General features: G+C 42.2%; 1 pseudogene; it reads left to right on the plus strand.

Annotated features, from left to right (window-relative positions):
• Window positions 1–16,196, plus strand: part of LOC147892810 (uncharacterized) — an 82,884-nt pseudogene that overhangs the window by 61,326 nt on the left and 5,362 nt on the right.

A 16,196-nucleotide genomic window follows, 5' to 3' on the forward strand; every position in this document is an offset into this window, starting at 1 on the left:
ATTGCAGGTTGCTATATTTGTGCACATTAGCTATCATCATGCACAGGCTCATGTGGATGGCATTGATAGCACCATGGACTCACGCGTCATTATGCGAGAGTATCACTTCTACATTAGTGATGATCAATTGCATGATGCCCATTTTGTGCAGCATTGCTTCACTTTGCATGATAGTTTCTTGAGGGATCATGGTGTCACATGGCAGTGGCGCTGGATCTGGTCAGACGACAGTTGTGCTGGTCAGTTCAAATCTGCTAGACAATTTTAGTGGTTCTACAAATGGCACCATGAGACAGGCATTCTGATCAGACAGAGCTACTTCAAGACAGGCCACGGTAAGGGAGAGCACAATGGTGTAGGTGCTTGCATGAAGCGTGCTTTGCGTCGATACCAGTTGTGTCATAGTGCCGATCACTTCAAGGATGCACATGATGTGGTGCGATGGTGCAGCCAACACTTATCCACTTGTGCTATCTCCTCGTTTCAGTCGCATGATGATAGGGTGGTGAGCCGGTATTTTTGGTGCATGGACATTGGGAGTCTTGATCGGTCTAGGCCTTTTGATTGTCGTTTAGTGTTTGGCACTCTTGATTTCCATTCCATCAGGAGCATAGGTGAGTCTCACCCCGTGATCTTTTCTTGATGGTTTGCATGTTTTTGCTCTGCATGCATTGATGATGATTGGGGAGGGTGCTCCATGATACCATGGGCCGATCCATGGGCACGGCAAGTGCTTTCTCCCTTCCAACCTTGGGAGGAGGTACATGATGATCAGGATGCGGATCTCAGTTCCTCTCTCGTTCCTCTAGAGATTATGACTAGCTTACAGATATGTTGCGTATTGGTAATATCTTCACAGTCATTGCTTCGGAGGGCAATGAGGAGGGTGTGGATTATTACTTGTTGCGATTCTCTATGGCAAAGAGTGTACTAAATGAGGATACAATGGATGGGCATGGGATGCACTTTGATGCTCATAGCATAATCATAGGTGGCCACTATTTTTAGCAGATACAGAGGCATGGTCGTTATATTGAGTTCCAGGAGTACATGGTGGATCAGGAGGCATACATGTATTCTCATCTTGTTGTTGCGATCAAGATTACTTTGAGTCATGTTCGCACTCGCAAGGCGACGTCCACTCCACGATGGCACCTTGCAGTGGAGGATCACGAGAGCATACTTGCAACTATTGGCATGAGAGCCGATCCTGAGGAGTAGCACATTACATATCATAGTTTTGGGATCATCAGTTGATCAGATAGATTTTTATTGGGTATCACCAGTTGATTACATATTTTTGTATTCGATATGCATAGGCTCAATGTGTGACCGTACCATTGTAATTTTCATGCTCATATTTTGTATTTCACTATGATGGTTTTATACACGTTCACGCACATCATTTTATACATGATGTCCGTTGTCTTCTCAATGGGATTTGTTGTTTCTGTAAAACAAAAAATTGTTTATTAGTAGTAATGTTGTAATTGTGTTTTGTGATTTAGGACATTTCAAAAATGTGACTAAGAAAATTAGTGCATGTACTAACCAAATATGCATGTGGACTTATCTATTGGGGATGAAACTCTGCACGGCTCTTAGGCTACCCTAGACCTACATCCATGCAAGATTTGGTCTCCAAATGATTTGGTATGTGCCACGTGAAAGGTATAATGCGTACATTTTTGCAAGCACTCCCTACTAGTGACTACGTATGGAAAATGGTGCATGTACTAACCAAATACGCATGTGGACTTATCTGTTGGGGATGAAACTTCGCACGACTCTTAGGCTACCCTAGACCTATATCCATGCAAGATTCGGTCTCCAACTGATTTGGTATGTGCCACATGGAAGGTATAATGCGTACATTTTTGCAAGCACTCCCTACTAGTGACTACGTATGGAAAATGGCACACGTACTAACCAAATACGCATGTGGACTTATCTATTGGGGATGAAACTTTGCACTACTCTTAGGCTTCTCTCTCTCTCTCTCTCTCTCTCTCTCTCTCTCTTCTTCCCCATCAAGTTTTGTAAAACCCACGTGGGTCTTGGTGGTTGAGGCTCTGGTTCATGTCATTGTGTGTGTGTGTTTGATCCTTGTGGTCGACTTCGGATACGCCTACTGTGTGCATCTTGGGATTGTTCCTACGAAGTAAAAAACTCTCTCTCTCTCATCGTGTATAAGCCATCCTTCCCCATCAAGTTTTGTAAAACCCACGTGGGTCTTGGTGGTTGAGGCTCTGGTTCATGTCGTTGTGTGTGTGTGTTCGACCACAAGGATACACATACTGTGTGCATCTTGGGATTGTTCCTATGAAGTAAAAAACTCTCTCTCTCTCTCTCTCTCTACTACTACTACTTTGTTCACTAGCTTAGCACTTTAGCTTTCAGTTTCCAGCAAGGGCCTTAGTGAGCCCTTTGCTTCAGCTGTTAGTGGCTTGTATAAGTTACCTTTTGGCTTTGCATTTGTCTAAGAGGCCCGCGAGGCCTCTCACAGACATTATTACATCTCTCTCTCCCTTTCTCTCTTTCTCTCTACTCCAAGCACGGAGACAAGAGCAAACTTCTCCCTCGACTGATACCTCTCAGATCTCTATCACGGAGTTCTTTCAGCCAGATCACATAGACCCCACAAGGCAAGACCTCGACATGACCATGACCCGGAGCCTATGACCCGATAGCTCAAACAAAGGGTTGACTCACAGATCATACTTGGGGACATCCCCTCCTTGTTTAGGGTCGAAGCCCGACCGATGGGGGTCACAGTGGCCCTGGTTAGATGCAGAGCTACGACCAAGAGACGTACCAGGATTGCACCCTTGAGGGGGCGACAACGCTCTATTGCTGACCTCATGCCTTCACTTCCACAGCCTCATCCATCCTGATGTCCTGCTACTGATGATGGTTATGATGATGCCGACAATGATGCTGAGATTGATATATATAGTTGAGATATGACTATGTTGTACTTAGGACTTAGTACTGCCATTTTGCATTTTTTTGCATTCTACATTGGTGTGGATGCTAGTTTAGTAGCTCCACTACCACAGCTCATTGTATCAGGTTTTTCACAGTCTCATAGACCCATCGGTCTTTCGAAGACTTTAATAAACTTTCTTTCTTTCTTTCTTTCTCTCAACTCTATCAACTCTCTCAAGTCTCTGGCTAGACTAGAGAGACAGTGCTTCCACTCTCACTTTCAGGATCCACGGACCAAAGGGTTGCCTTTTGACTCCTTGTTCCACCCGACAGGGATGTATGGTAGTCCATGCTAGGGGCCAGACTTGTCGGATACAGAGTGGGCCAAGGTGGAGCGGCTACAGGTTCTCATGTTATCACGGATGATCCAGGGTAAGCCATCCGTCCCTCACCAGATCATTCAGGTAGAGTTTGGGTCAACCCCATTATAGCTAGATACTGTATTTGAGGTCATTACATATCTGTACCGAATTAGGGAGTATGGGGATTACACATCTGGGCATAGCAGGATACCATGGCTAGCACTGTCCTCTTCTATGGCACTTATGGAAGGGGGAGATCAGAGGTGCTGGTATGCACAAACAGAGAGATGGTTTGCAAGACTAGGGCTCCACATGGACAGACTACCTCCTTTCCAATACAGCATGGATGCTCCTTTCTCTTCTCTCCTATCACACGAGGTCAACCAGGTTATCCGTGAAGATCTACTACAGCTACACACATTCCAAACTTGGTTGGGGTCCAAGTGATCTCCCAGTGAAGTTGGGCTTCTACAGAGATCACTTCTTACATATCACAGCGGAGAGTTTCATTGATCCGCAAGGATACACAAAGATTCATCTACCCCACTCACTGAGGATCTCCCTTGGGCAATTTCGAGTCTCTTCACACAAACTTCATATCGAGAGCGGCAGAGCAGAGCGGTTACCTAGGGAGAGGTGCATATGCACATTGTGTGACATGCAGGAGGTTGAGACGGAGGAGAATTTCAACTTCAGGTGCCCTGTTTACTATGAGATCCGAGAGCATTTCTACTACCTCTTCAGAGATAGTTATGGGATGTTGGCCCATTTCCTCTCCTACCTAGACCAGCGATGTTTGACTGGTTTCATTCATGAGGTGCTCAAACACCACGATAGGATAGTCTGAGCATGGAGACAAGAGCAGACTTCTCCCTTGACAAATACCTTTCAGAGCTCTATCAAAGAGTTCTTTCAGTAAGATCACATAGACCCCCACGAGGTGAGACCTTGACATGACCGTGACCCAGAGCTTGTGACCCGACAGCTCAGATAGAGGGTTGACTCATAGATCATACTTGGGGACATCCCCTCCTTGTTTAGGTCAGAGCCCGACCGACAGGGGTCACAATGGCCTCGGTTAGACGCAGAGCTATGACCAGGACACGTACCAGGACTACACCCTTGAGGGGGCGACAACGTTCTATTGCTGACCTCATGCCTCCACTTCCATAGCCCCATTCATCCTGATGTCCTGTTGCTGGCAATGATGATGATGATGATGATGATGATGGTTATGATGATGTCGACGATGATGTTGAGATTGAGTTGGGATATGACTATGTTGTACTTAGGACTTAGTACTGCCATTTTGCATTTTCTTGCATTTTGCATTGGTGTGGATGCTCATTTAGTAGCTCCACTACCACATCTCATTGTATCTGGTTTTTCATAGTCTCATAGACCCATCAGTATTCCGAAGACTTTGATAAAATTTCTTTCTTTCTTTTTTCTGGATACTTGGAAGTATTTGAAACGTTTTTTGTGTGTACCTTGTCCCTCTCTCTCTCTCTCTCTCTCTCTCTCTCTCTCTCTCTCTCTTACATGCAACAGAGAGCTCCCAGAGTACACTCTATTGAGGTCCGACCTATCATAGCTTTCCTCAGGGGAGACTGACAGAGACGAGACGGCACCCTATAAGCCATAGAGTCCAGAGAGCGAGGAGACTGCATCCCCCACCACAGTGTGAGACAGCTCGATAGACGCAGATACATCCATGCAAGATTTGGTCTCCAACTGATTTGGTATGTGCCATGTGGAAGGTATAATGTATACATTTTTGCAAGCACTCCCTACTAGTGACCGTATAAAAAATGGCACAAGTACTAACCAAATATGCATGTGGACTTATCTGTTGGGGATGAAACTTTGCACAGCTCTTGGGCTACCATAGACCTACATCCATGCAAGATTTGGTCTCCGACTGATTTGGTATTGCCACGTGCAAGGTATAATGCGTACATTTTTGCATGCACTCCCTACTAGTGACTACATATGGAAAATGGCACACGTACTAACCAAATACACATGTGGACTTATCTGTTGGGGATGTAACTTTGCACCGATCTTAGGCTACCTTAGACCTACATCCATGCAAGATTTGGTCTCCAATTGATTTGGTATGTGCCACGTGGAAGGTATAATGCATACATTTTTGCATGCACTCCCTACTAGTGAATACGTATGGAAAATGGCGCACGTACTAACCAAATATGCGTGTGGACTTATCTGTTGGGGATGAAACTTTGCATTGCTCTTAGGCTCCTTAGACCTACATCCATTCAAGATTTGGTCTCCAACTGATTTGGTATGTGCCACATGGAAGGTATAATGCGTACATTTTTACAATTCCTACTAGTGACTACGTATTAAAAATGGTGCATGTACTAACCAAATACGCATGTGGGCTTATCTGTTAGGGATGAAACTTTGCACACCCCTACATCCACGCAAGATTTGGTCTCCAATTGACTTGGTATGTGCCATGTGGAAGGTATAATGCGTACATTTTTACAATCCCTACTAGTTACTATGTATGAAAAATGGCGCACATACTAACCAAATACGCATGTGGACTTATCTATTGGGGATGAAACTTTGCACGGTTCTTAGGCTACCCTAGACCTACATCCATACAAGATTTTGTCTCCAATATGTGCCAGTGGAAGGTATAATGTGTACATTTTTGCAAGCACTCCCTACTAGTGACTACGTATGGAAAATGGCGCACGTATAAACCAAATACATATGTGGACTTATCTGTTGGGGATGAAACTTTGCACAGCTCTAAGGCTGTGCTAGACCTACATCCATGAAAGATTTGGTCTCCAAATGATTTGGTATGTACCACGTGGAAGGTATAATGCGTACATTTTTGCATGCACTCCCTACTAGTGACTACGTATGAAAAATGGCGCACGTACTAACCAAATACGCATGTGGACTTATCTGTTGGGGATGAAACTTTGCACGGCTCTTAGGCTACCCTAGACCTACATCCATGCAAGATTTGGTCTCCAATTGATTTGGTATGTGCCATGTGGAAGGTATAATGTGTACATTTTTACAATCCCTACTAGTGACTACGTTTGAAAAATGGCGCACATACTAACCAAATACGCATGTGGACTTGTCTGTTGGGGATGAAACTTTGCATGGCTCTTAGGCTACCCTAGACTACATCCATGCAAGATTTGGTCTCCATTTGATTTGGTATGTGCCATGTGGAAGGTATAATGCGTACATTTTTACAATCCCTACTAGTGACTACGTATGAAAAATGGCGCACGTACTAACCAAATACGCATGTGGACTAATCTGTTGGGGATGAAACTTTGCATGGCTCTTAGGCTACCCTAGACCTACATCCATGCAAGATTTTGTCTCCAATTGATTTGGTATGTGCCACGTGGAAGGTATAATGCATACATTTTTACAATCCCTACTAGTGACTACGTATGAAAAATGGCGCACATACTAACCAAATATGCATGCGGACTTATCTGTTGGGGATGAAACTTTGCACAGCTCTTAGGCTACCCTATACCTACATCCATGCAAGATTTGGTCTCCAACTGATTTGGTATGTGCCACGTGGAAGGTATAATGCGTACATTTTTGCATGCACTCCCTACTAGTGATTACATATGAAAAATGGTGCATGTACTAACCAAATACGCATGTGGACTTATTTGTTGGGGATGAAACTTTGCACGGCTCTTAGGCTACCCTAGATCTACATCCATGCAAGATTTGGTCTCCAACTGATTTGGTATGTGCCATGTGGAATGTATAATGCATACATTTTTACAATCCCTACTAGTGACTACGTATGAAAAATGGCACACGTACTAACCAAATATGCATGTGGACTTATCTATTGGGAATGAAACTTTGTAAAGCTCTTAGGCTACCCTAGACCTACATCCATGCAAGATTTGGTCTCAAAATGATTTGGTATGTGCCACGTGGAAGGTATAATGCGTACATTTTTGCATGCACTCACTACTAGTGATGACTACGTATTTAAAATGGTGCACGTACTAACCAAATATGCATGTGGACTTATCTGTTGGGGATGAAAATTTGCACGGCTCTTAGGCTACCCTAGACATACATCCATGCAAGATTTGGTTGTCAATCGATTTCGTATGTGCCGTGTGGAAGGTATAATGCATACCTTTTTACATTCACTCCTTACTAGTGACTACGTATGAAAAATGGCGAACATACTAACCAAATACGCCGGTGGACTTATCTGTTGTCCATGAAACTTTGCACAGCTCTTAGGCTACCCTAGACATACATCCATGCAAGATTTGGTCTCCAACTAATTTAGTATGTGCTAGGTAGAAGGTATAATGCGTACATTTTTGTATGCACCCACTACTAGTGACTACCTATGAAAAATTATATATGTATTATATGATTTTGGACCAATCGTACATAATCATGTATTAATGTTTGACACATGTTACTACCAATGAGCACCATTCCATGCTAAACATTGACATTTTTTTTCTTAATCTACAATTTACAAAAATTAGTGACAATATTAGCGTAATAATTGCAAGCATTGATATAAAGAAATTCAATATGATATTCAAAATAATGAAGTTCATAGCACAAGAGAGAGAGAGAGACCTTATACTTGAACACCTTTTCAATGCTTAATGTTTACAATTACTTCACACTGCATTATTTTTAAAATACCTTATGTATTAGATAAGTGAATTGAGATATCTGAAATTCAAAATGATACTCTTTATTTTAAATGTTTATGTTAGATTTGAACAAACTATAAACTGAGATAAACAAAGTAAGAACAACATCATGAAAGTACCAAAATGCTCATACATCGTAAAAGTAAGAACAACATCATGAAAGTACCAAAATGAATGTGTACATCATCATCATCATCGTGCAGAAGTGCATTCCTAAACAAGATATGTGTGAAGCCTAAACAATCATCCTGAATCAGAATCTGATAACTCCACGTATGATCCTCTAGTCATCCTCTGACGTGGCTCTTGTATGACCCGCTGCCCAACTAGTTCTCCGCTGTGTGCCCTCGGGCAAGGCCGGATCAGATGGGCCAGCCTAGTCATCTCTTGGGTCAAATGGGCCAGCCTCATCCTGATGAAGAGGAGGGCATGCTGCACAAGCCACCGCTGCCATCTCTGCCTCCCTCGCCTCCTCTATGTATGCACATCTCAGCTCCCAAAGTCATGCATCTATGAATACTCATGCCGCAAATCTAGCTCAAGTAATCGTCTCTACATGTAGAAGACGCTGGTCTCCACCCCGCCCAACAAGCTATTGCTCCACCCATTGCTGCAATGATATATGAAGCTCTGCCTCTCACTCAATATGACGTGCCTCCTCTGCTCATGCCTTGTCACCTAGCATCAAATCACCATATGAGAAGCGTCGCAAAACACACGTTGCAACCACTGAAGTATCAGCACCCTCCTGCTGCAGCAAAGCTCTCTGTGCCTCCTGCCTGTAGTGCTCTGTCAAGACCACGCGGGAAAATGGATCAATGGCCTGACGATGACCAGGATACAGATCATCCATGCCTAGTCGTCTGTATGTGGCCACATCAATGTCAGCAAAGCATACAGGGCACACTGATCATGCCACCATGTGGTGGGTCATGCAATGGAGATGTGCGATGTGGCCACACCCTAGTCCAAACCACCCTATAGTGTCAAAATCCTCGTGGCAAAGGATGCAAGTGATGGTAGGAAGCCTAGCTATGATTGGTGCATCTATGGGTGTCTTAGTCGGCACATCTATAGGAGGAGCAGGGTACAAGGCCACACTCGGGTGGATCCTATGGCGAGATGGATCACGACTAATATGTCTCAATTGCAAAATATAGTGCTCCGCTCGATGGTAGGCTATGCATGTCCGAATCCTCTGCTCCTCCAAATCTACCTCCAACTGTCGTAGACAAGACTCTATATCCTATCACAATAGATGTGCCTGCCAAGCAAACATGTCGCGTACATGGTGAGAATGAACAAAAAATCTTCAGTTCAAAACACGCAACAAAAAAATAAACTAAAATAATCAAAATAACTAACCTCGACCCTAGGCTCAGCCAACAATGCCTCCAACTTTGCAATCCTCTGTCTCGAGTATCCAACTCATGCTGAGGCGGTGTAGATGTGGAAGGCTCCATAGATGTGGGAGGTGGAATCAAAAGTGATCTTGATAGGGCAGAGACCATGTCGTGCAAGGATGACGCCACTGAATTAACATCCCCCCTAATCCGTCCTCCAATAGCTCGCAATGCCGGTGTAGGGATAGTGTGCAGCTCTGGTGCCTCGCGTCGATGCCAAACACCTGCAATTTGATGCTCCTGATGCCCCATCCTACCATGTCCCGCTCCTGATCCTGGACGGGTACTAATGTAGTCTACCTGATGATGACCAAGCACAAACTCGGCGTATAGCTGCATGGCAAATGACCTGGCTATCTGACAGTTGTGAGGCAATCGACCACCATTCGCAGTGACATATCTCGGATAAATGTGTATTGCTATGACGGGGTGCCTACAACGTAAAATATAAAAGGGCTGTCCTAATCGTGGTCGCATCGCCTCAATGTGACCACTCCAAAACATATCCTCTAAGGCCTGCCTGTGAGGCGACTCATGCTCAAACAACTCTCGAATGGCTCTCCAATCCAAGCCATACCACCGATCTTTGCCTCAGCCTATGCCTGAAAGGTATCCAAAATGTCCTCAATTGCGTCTAATCGACCTAGAGCATCAATGATTGAATCGAGACTCGCAACTAAGTGAGGGGGTGCCCCACCATCCTGTAGTGCCCTCATCTCAGCTCTCAAAATCGCTATTTGCATATGAACAGTGGTGCCAGAACTTGCACATTGGCTGGCGCATGCACAAAAAAACACATGGAAATTAATATTCTATTTAGGTAATGAAAATTAATATTCTATTCAATGGGACTTAATAATCTATTTGGGTAATGAAAACTTTTAGCTAGCCAATTTTGATTGAATTTTTGCAAAAACTCATGACAAGGTTTCATGGAATCACATAAGTCTTTGTATTTGTCTATGTAACTATATCCATACATAGATCTACTTTTTTAATTAAAAAAAGATGATTTTAAAATACAAAATATATACGTTTTGACATTTAATTTAAAATTTCACTAACTGCAAAAATAAGATAAAAACTACTTTAAAATCTTGTTTTCTTTTTTTTTATAGATGATTTCTAGAAACAAAATTTAAAGGTTTTTATATTTAATTAAAAACTTCACTAATTTAAAAAATAACATAAAAAATACTTTAATCTCTCTTTTTTTAAATAGATGATTTTAAAAAACAAAATATATACGTTTTGACATTTGAATAAAAACTTAAGTAACTAAAAAAATAATTTTAAAAAACTTTAAAATGCATTTTAAATTTTGAAATATTTTATAATTAAATTAGATATTCCTATAAACTAAAATTTAAATAAATTTTTGCAAAAAAAAAATGCTACACTTAAATAACCTTACCTGGAATCTCCCGCTCCATCCATCTCCATCGCTCCATCGTTCTTCGTTGATCCTTCTCCATCGCTCTAGCAATTTCGTCGATTTCGATGAGGAGGAGCTCGATCGAGGTTTGAAGAATGAGGGGGTCCCTCTCTTTATATACAAAAATTTAGGGTTTCAATACCACAATCGAGGTATGCCGATGCCACGTATCTCGATCGTGGTATTTGACGTGCCACATACATCATCAGTCTAGCATACCACTTGCAATGCGCCATACCTCGATCGTGGTATTTGACATGCCATATACCCATCGGTCCAGCATACCTTGATCGAGGTATGGACATGCCACGATACCTTGATCGAGGTATGTCAGCTACCAACACAGTACATGTCGGATGACACATACCTCGATCGTGGTATTTGACATGCGACCATGTCATCGGTCGAGCATACCACGATCGAGGTATGTGGAATTTCCATGGTACCTCGATCAAGGTATGTCAGCTGCCATGTCGGATGCCACATACCTCGATCGTGGTATTTGACACGACCCATGTCATCTATCCACGATACCTCGATCAAGATATGTAGACTTGCCACAATACCTCGATTGAGGTATAGGTGTCTTGCCATGATACCTCGATCGAGGTATAGGCTCGGTTTGGTGGATTAAAATGGAAGACCTCGATCAAGGTATTGGCTTGGTTCGGTTGTCCTCGTGTGCCAATTTCATTGGAGATGATACCTCGATCAAGGTATTTCACACCGAAGCAAAATCTTTGTATTTTCACTCGAGGGGGTGTCACACTCCCTCGCAAGTGGTCCGGAAGTGGATACCCTTAGCTTGCTACCTCCCACCAGTTGTGCAATGGTTAAGGTGATTGGGGGTGATCCAAGCTGAGGCACTAAAGAAAGAGGTAACACAACTACTTGAGGCGGGATTCATCTTTCCTATTGATGATTTAGAATGGATATCTCTTGTAGTTGTCACACCAAAGAAAGGAAATAAGTGGCGGGCTTGTGTGGACTTTCATCCTTTGAATGCATCCACTAAGAGGGATCATTTTCCTTTGCCATTCCAAGATGAAATACTAGACCAAGTAGCATGGCATGAGATGTATTTTATATGTGATGGGTATTCATGGTACTTTCAAATTCGTATTCGTGAGGAAGATCAAAATAAAACATCATTTGTCACACCTTGGGGAGTTTTGCTTACAGAGTGATGTCTTTTGGGTTGACCAATGCACCAGCTACATTTCAAAGGTTCATGAGTCAAGTGCTCGAGCCTTACTTGGGAAAGTTCATAAGGGTGTTTTTGGATGATTTTTGCATTTATTATCAGTGCATAGATCACATGGAGAAGTTAAAGATGGCCTTATCTAGGATTGATGAAGCAAAAGGGTGTCTAAATTCTAGCAAGTGTCATTTGTCTCAAACAAAAGTAGTCTTGTTGGGGCATATTGTGTCTAAAGAAGGCCTGCAAATGGATCCTGACAAGGTTCGAGCAATCATGGCATTGCCAAGTCCTAAGAGTGTCACTGGTGTTCGCAGAATTCTAGGAAAAAGTAAGAATTATCAATGCTTTTGTGATGATTTCACAGAGATAGTGCATCCCATGAACTTCTTGACAAGAAAAGGAGTTTCTTTCCAATGGGGTGTGGAGCAACAAGAGTCTTTTCAGCAACTTAAGGAGGCCATAAGTAAGGGCCCAATATTGAAGCCCCCTGATTGGTCTCAAGACTTTTATGTAAATCCAAGTGTATCTTTGCATTTAGTTGGTGTTGTATTGCTACAAAAGGAAGAGGCAGGTAGAATGCAACCCATCTATTATGCCAGCTGACAGCTTACAGAGGTGGAAACAAGGTATGAAGAAATGGAGCAGCAAGCCCTCTCTTTGGTGTTTTTAGTCAAAAGTTTCGCTCCTATTTATTACCTCGGCCATTTTTCTTCCTTACCTTGCAGTCTGTATTAGCATATCTAGTTCGCAAGCCTAATCTTGGGGGAAGATTTGCAAAATGGTTTTGTCAGATCTTCAAGAGTTCTCTTTCTCTTTTGTTACTGAAAATACCACTAGGTCCACTATGGCAAATTTGCTCACAGGATGGCAGGATCTAAGAGAAGAAAAGAAATATAAAGAGGACATTAATGATGAAAGGGAGACACCACCAATAGCTTTTGTCTTGTATTTTTATGGGGCTTTTAGTCCTTCATGCCAACAAGGAGCCGAGGGGATAGTCTTGATGAATTCTGAAGGTCAAGAGGTGTGGGCAAGAGGACAAGAGCTTCCAAGTATCACAACTAACAATGCAGCTGAGTATAATGCTTTGATTTGTGGTTTGGAGGGTTGTCTTCAAAGTCAAGTTAAAGAATTGGAAGTAAGAGGAGATTCTCAACTTATTATAAAGCAAATGCAAGGGCATTACAAGACAAGAAGTCCTCATTTGAAGGAGCTTAATCAAAAGGCTATGGCACTATGTAGTCAATTTGATTTTTGCAAGTTTGTTCATATAAATAAAAAAGAAAATCAAAGGGCAGATGAGTTAGCTACTCAAGCCATTGTAGTACAAGACCGGGGGGTGGTTTCTTTGGTAGACACTGGATGGCCAGAACTACAAGATGTTCAGCAATATGTGGAAGAAGGCATGTTTCCTCAAGGGTTAACTCCACAACAAAAGCATAGATTGGTTACTTTTGGCCATGCCTCCATAAGGATGTATATGAATGTCACCAATGGAACCTATCAGCTTGAGGTTGTTGATGGCATGGTGATACCCAGATGCACCAATGAGTATCACCTTAAATTCTTCTATGCTCGACCACCTTGAGGGCTAGCAGACCCTCTCTGTCATCACTAGAGAGGATCTACTGGGGGGGGAAAGCTGTGATGCCAAAAATTGATATTTTTGATTCGGCATTGGTATTGTTTTCTTCTATGTTTGATAAGAGTTTGAGTATCAAGTGATAGCCTAGCAGCTCTCACTTATTTCTATTTTCTAAGATATTGTATGGGATTGAGAGGATGAGTGGAATGGATCATTGTAAATACCATAGGTATGAATTATAAATACCTTGGTATGGGGTGAGAGTTATTTGTGTATGGGATATTATGGGGTTTTTAGAAAATAGGAAGAGTGAGTCATATAAAGAGGTGGGCTCATGTCCATCTGTTCCGATAATATAAGAGAGATCACATGCCAAGCGTGTGGAAGGCATGTGGAGGAGTGTGGAGTCAAGAGGAATACTTCTAGAATTCCTATGTGGAATAAGGAGAATGTGGACACATGGAAAAGAGAGGATCCCTATGGGCTCCATGTGGTGAGACTCTTGACTTTCTCAATACTTTAAGAGTCTTGAGAATCTTTTGATGGGATACATGGCAAGAGTAGCCAAAAAGGACATGGATGGTGACATACGGGCTTATGTGATTGATGGGGAAAAGAATCTACAGGCAGCAATTGTAAATGGGTGAAGGAGTGTGATAAAATCTCTATAAAAGGAGCCCTCCTCTCCCTTGTTCATAATCTCTCTACCATTAGGCCTCATGTTGCTGTAGCTCTAGTCTCCTCAAGCCTCTTCCATGAGCTTTCTCTCCCTCTTGTAGACATTCTCTTATGTAGACTCTTGAGTCCATCTTTCTCTAGTTCATTCTCTCTCTATGAGTAGTCTTGGAGCTTCCGCTCCCTCTTGTATGTATGAAACCTCTTCTTCTCCCTTGTGTTTATAGTATTTTGAGTTGCATTGGAGTGGAGTCTCACTCTATTGACAATGAAGATCACTTCATATTCCCTCTCTTGAGTCTCTCTTCCCTTTTCTTTCTTTCAAAGCCTTAAAAGTTCTTTCTATTCGGCCGCTCATTGCACACACATGGTCCATCCATTTCTCGAGCCACCAAGGGAGTTACTTACTCTCTTTTAGGCAAAATCTATGAGTGGTGGATCGTTGATGAAAGTGGCGTCTTGAGGGAGCATCTTGCTCAGGCGAAATTAGCATGGGTGGAGGACAGTTTGACCCCTTGTTAGTGTTTTGCTCATAACTTTTCACTCGTTAGTCTGATTTTGATGAAACTTATATCAGCGCGAAGCTCTCTTCAAGATGCACATGTGTCTTTATGTGATTCAATTTGGAATCAAATACTTCTACAAAAAGTTATGAGTCTCTCTGTTTGATAGTCTGTTTTCATGACAGTTTTGACCCCCGTCTAAAAAACCACTCGTAACTTTCTAGCCGCTTATTTGTTTCTTACGAAACTTATATCAGCATGAAGATCTCTTCAAGATGCATGTCTCTATGTGATTAGACCTTGAATCAGACACTACTGTAAAAAGTTATGAGTCTTTGTATTTGATAGTCTGTTTTCATGATAGTTTTTACCCCCATCTAGGAAACCGGCCATAACTTTCTGGCGGCTTCTCTGTTTGTTAACAAAATGTATATCAGTGTGAAGCCCATCTCAAGGAGCATCTCTATCAGCTTGCTGAGATTATGGCCTTCGCTAATACTTTCCTTCTCCCTATGCTTGAGTACAACATCACTTGGGATGTTACCATCTTCATTCTCATCTAAGGGAGGAAAGTATGGTGTGATATCTTAACATAAAAGCTTCTTTTTAATGTCCCTTTCTCAATGATAAATATCTTTGTCATTGAGTTCAAAAGCAGCAGGAAGTGAGGAGGTGCGTGAATTTTATTACCCCCAACTTCATGTCACAATACATTGTGGTCTTCCACATCCAATTTTTAGGATGGCCTACTTAACTACTGAAGTGCATCAAAGTATTGATAGCTTGATCATTTTTATCCACATCACATGGCTTCCCCTATTTCATTGTATCCACCAATTGGTAATGGTGTTAAAACTTTGTGCTTGGCTACCCTGAGAGAAGAGCCTTAATGGTATTTGTATTAAGATCTTACTTGGGGATTTCAAAAGCCTCTTTTTTCTATGTATTAGAGGGAGCAAAGAGGAGGTACGGGCTATGAAGAGTCTTTGTATTGGAATGGAGAGACTATTTAATACAAATATGTTCATTTTATCACATTCTCTTCCTTGCAAGATACCATGTCATAAGCAATAATTTTGATTCAGTCATGGTTAAATTTTGAATGTTTTGTTAATGCAATATAAGGTAATGTTGCTTTGAATTGTAGAGTATTGAATACACCCCCTCAAAGTTTGTTGTGTAGAGAGGTGAACCTTTTATGCAAACTTGTCCCTTTTCCTTCAGTTGTCTCCAAAGTAATTACAAATTTATGACCCCCTCAACTTGTGGTAGAGCTACTGTGTGTCGAGCTCTATAGTGTTTAGAATGATAGATTGCATCTCATTATTATGCCAATGATGCTTAGAAATTTTATAGCAAGAGCACGTCATGTCACGGCCCCAA

The sequence above is a fragment of the Dipteris shenzhenensis genome, chromosome 16, assembly GCF_047967505.1.
Source record: "Dipteris shenzhenensis isolate YYH24624 ecotype China chromosome 16, Dip_SZ_1.0, whole genome shotgun sequence".
In the NCBI taxonomy this organism is placed as follows: domain Eukaryota; kingdom Viridiplantae; phylum Streptophyta; class Polypodiopsida; order Gleicheniales; family Dipteridaceae; genus Dipteris; species Dipteris shenzhenensis.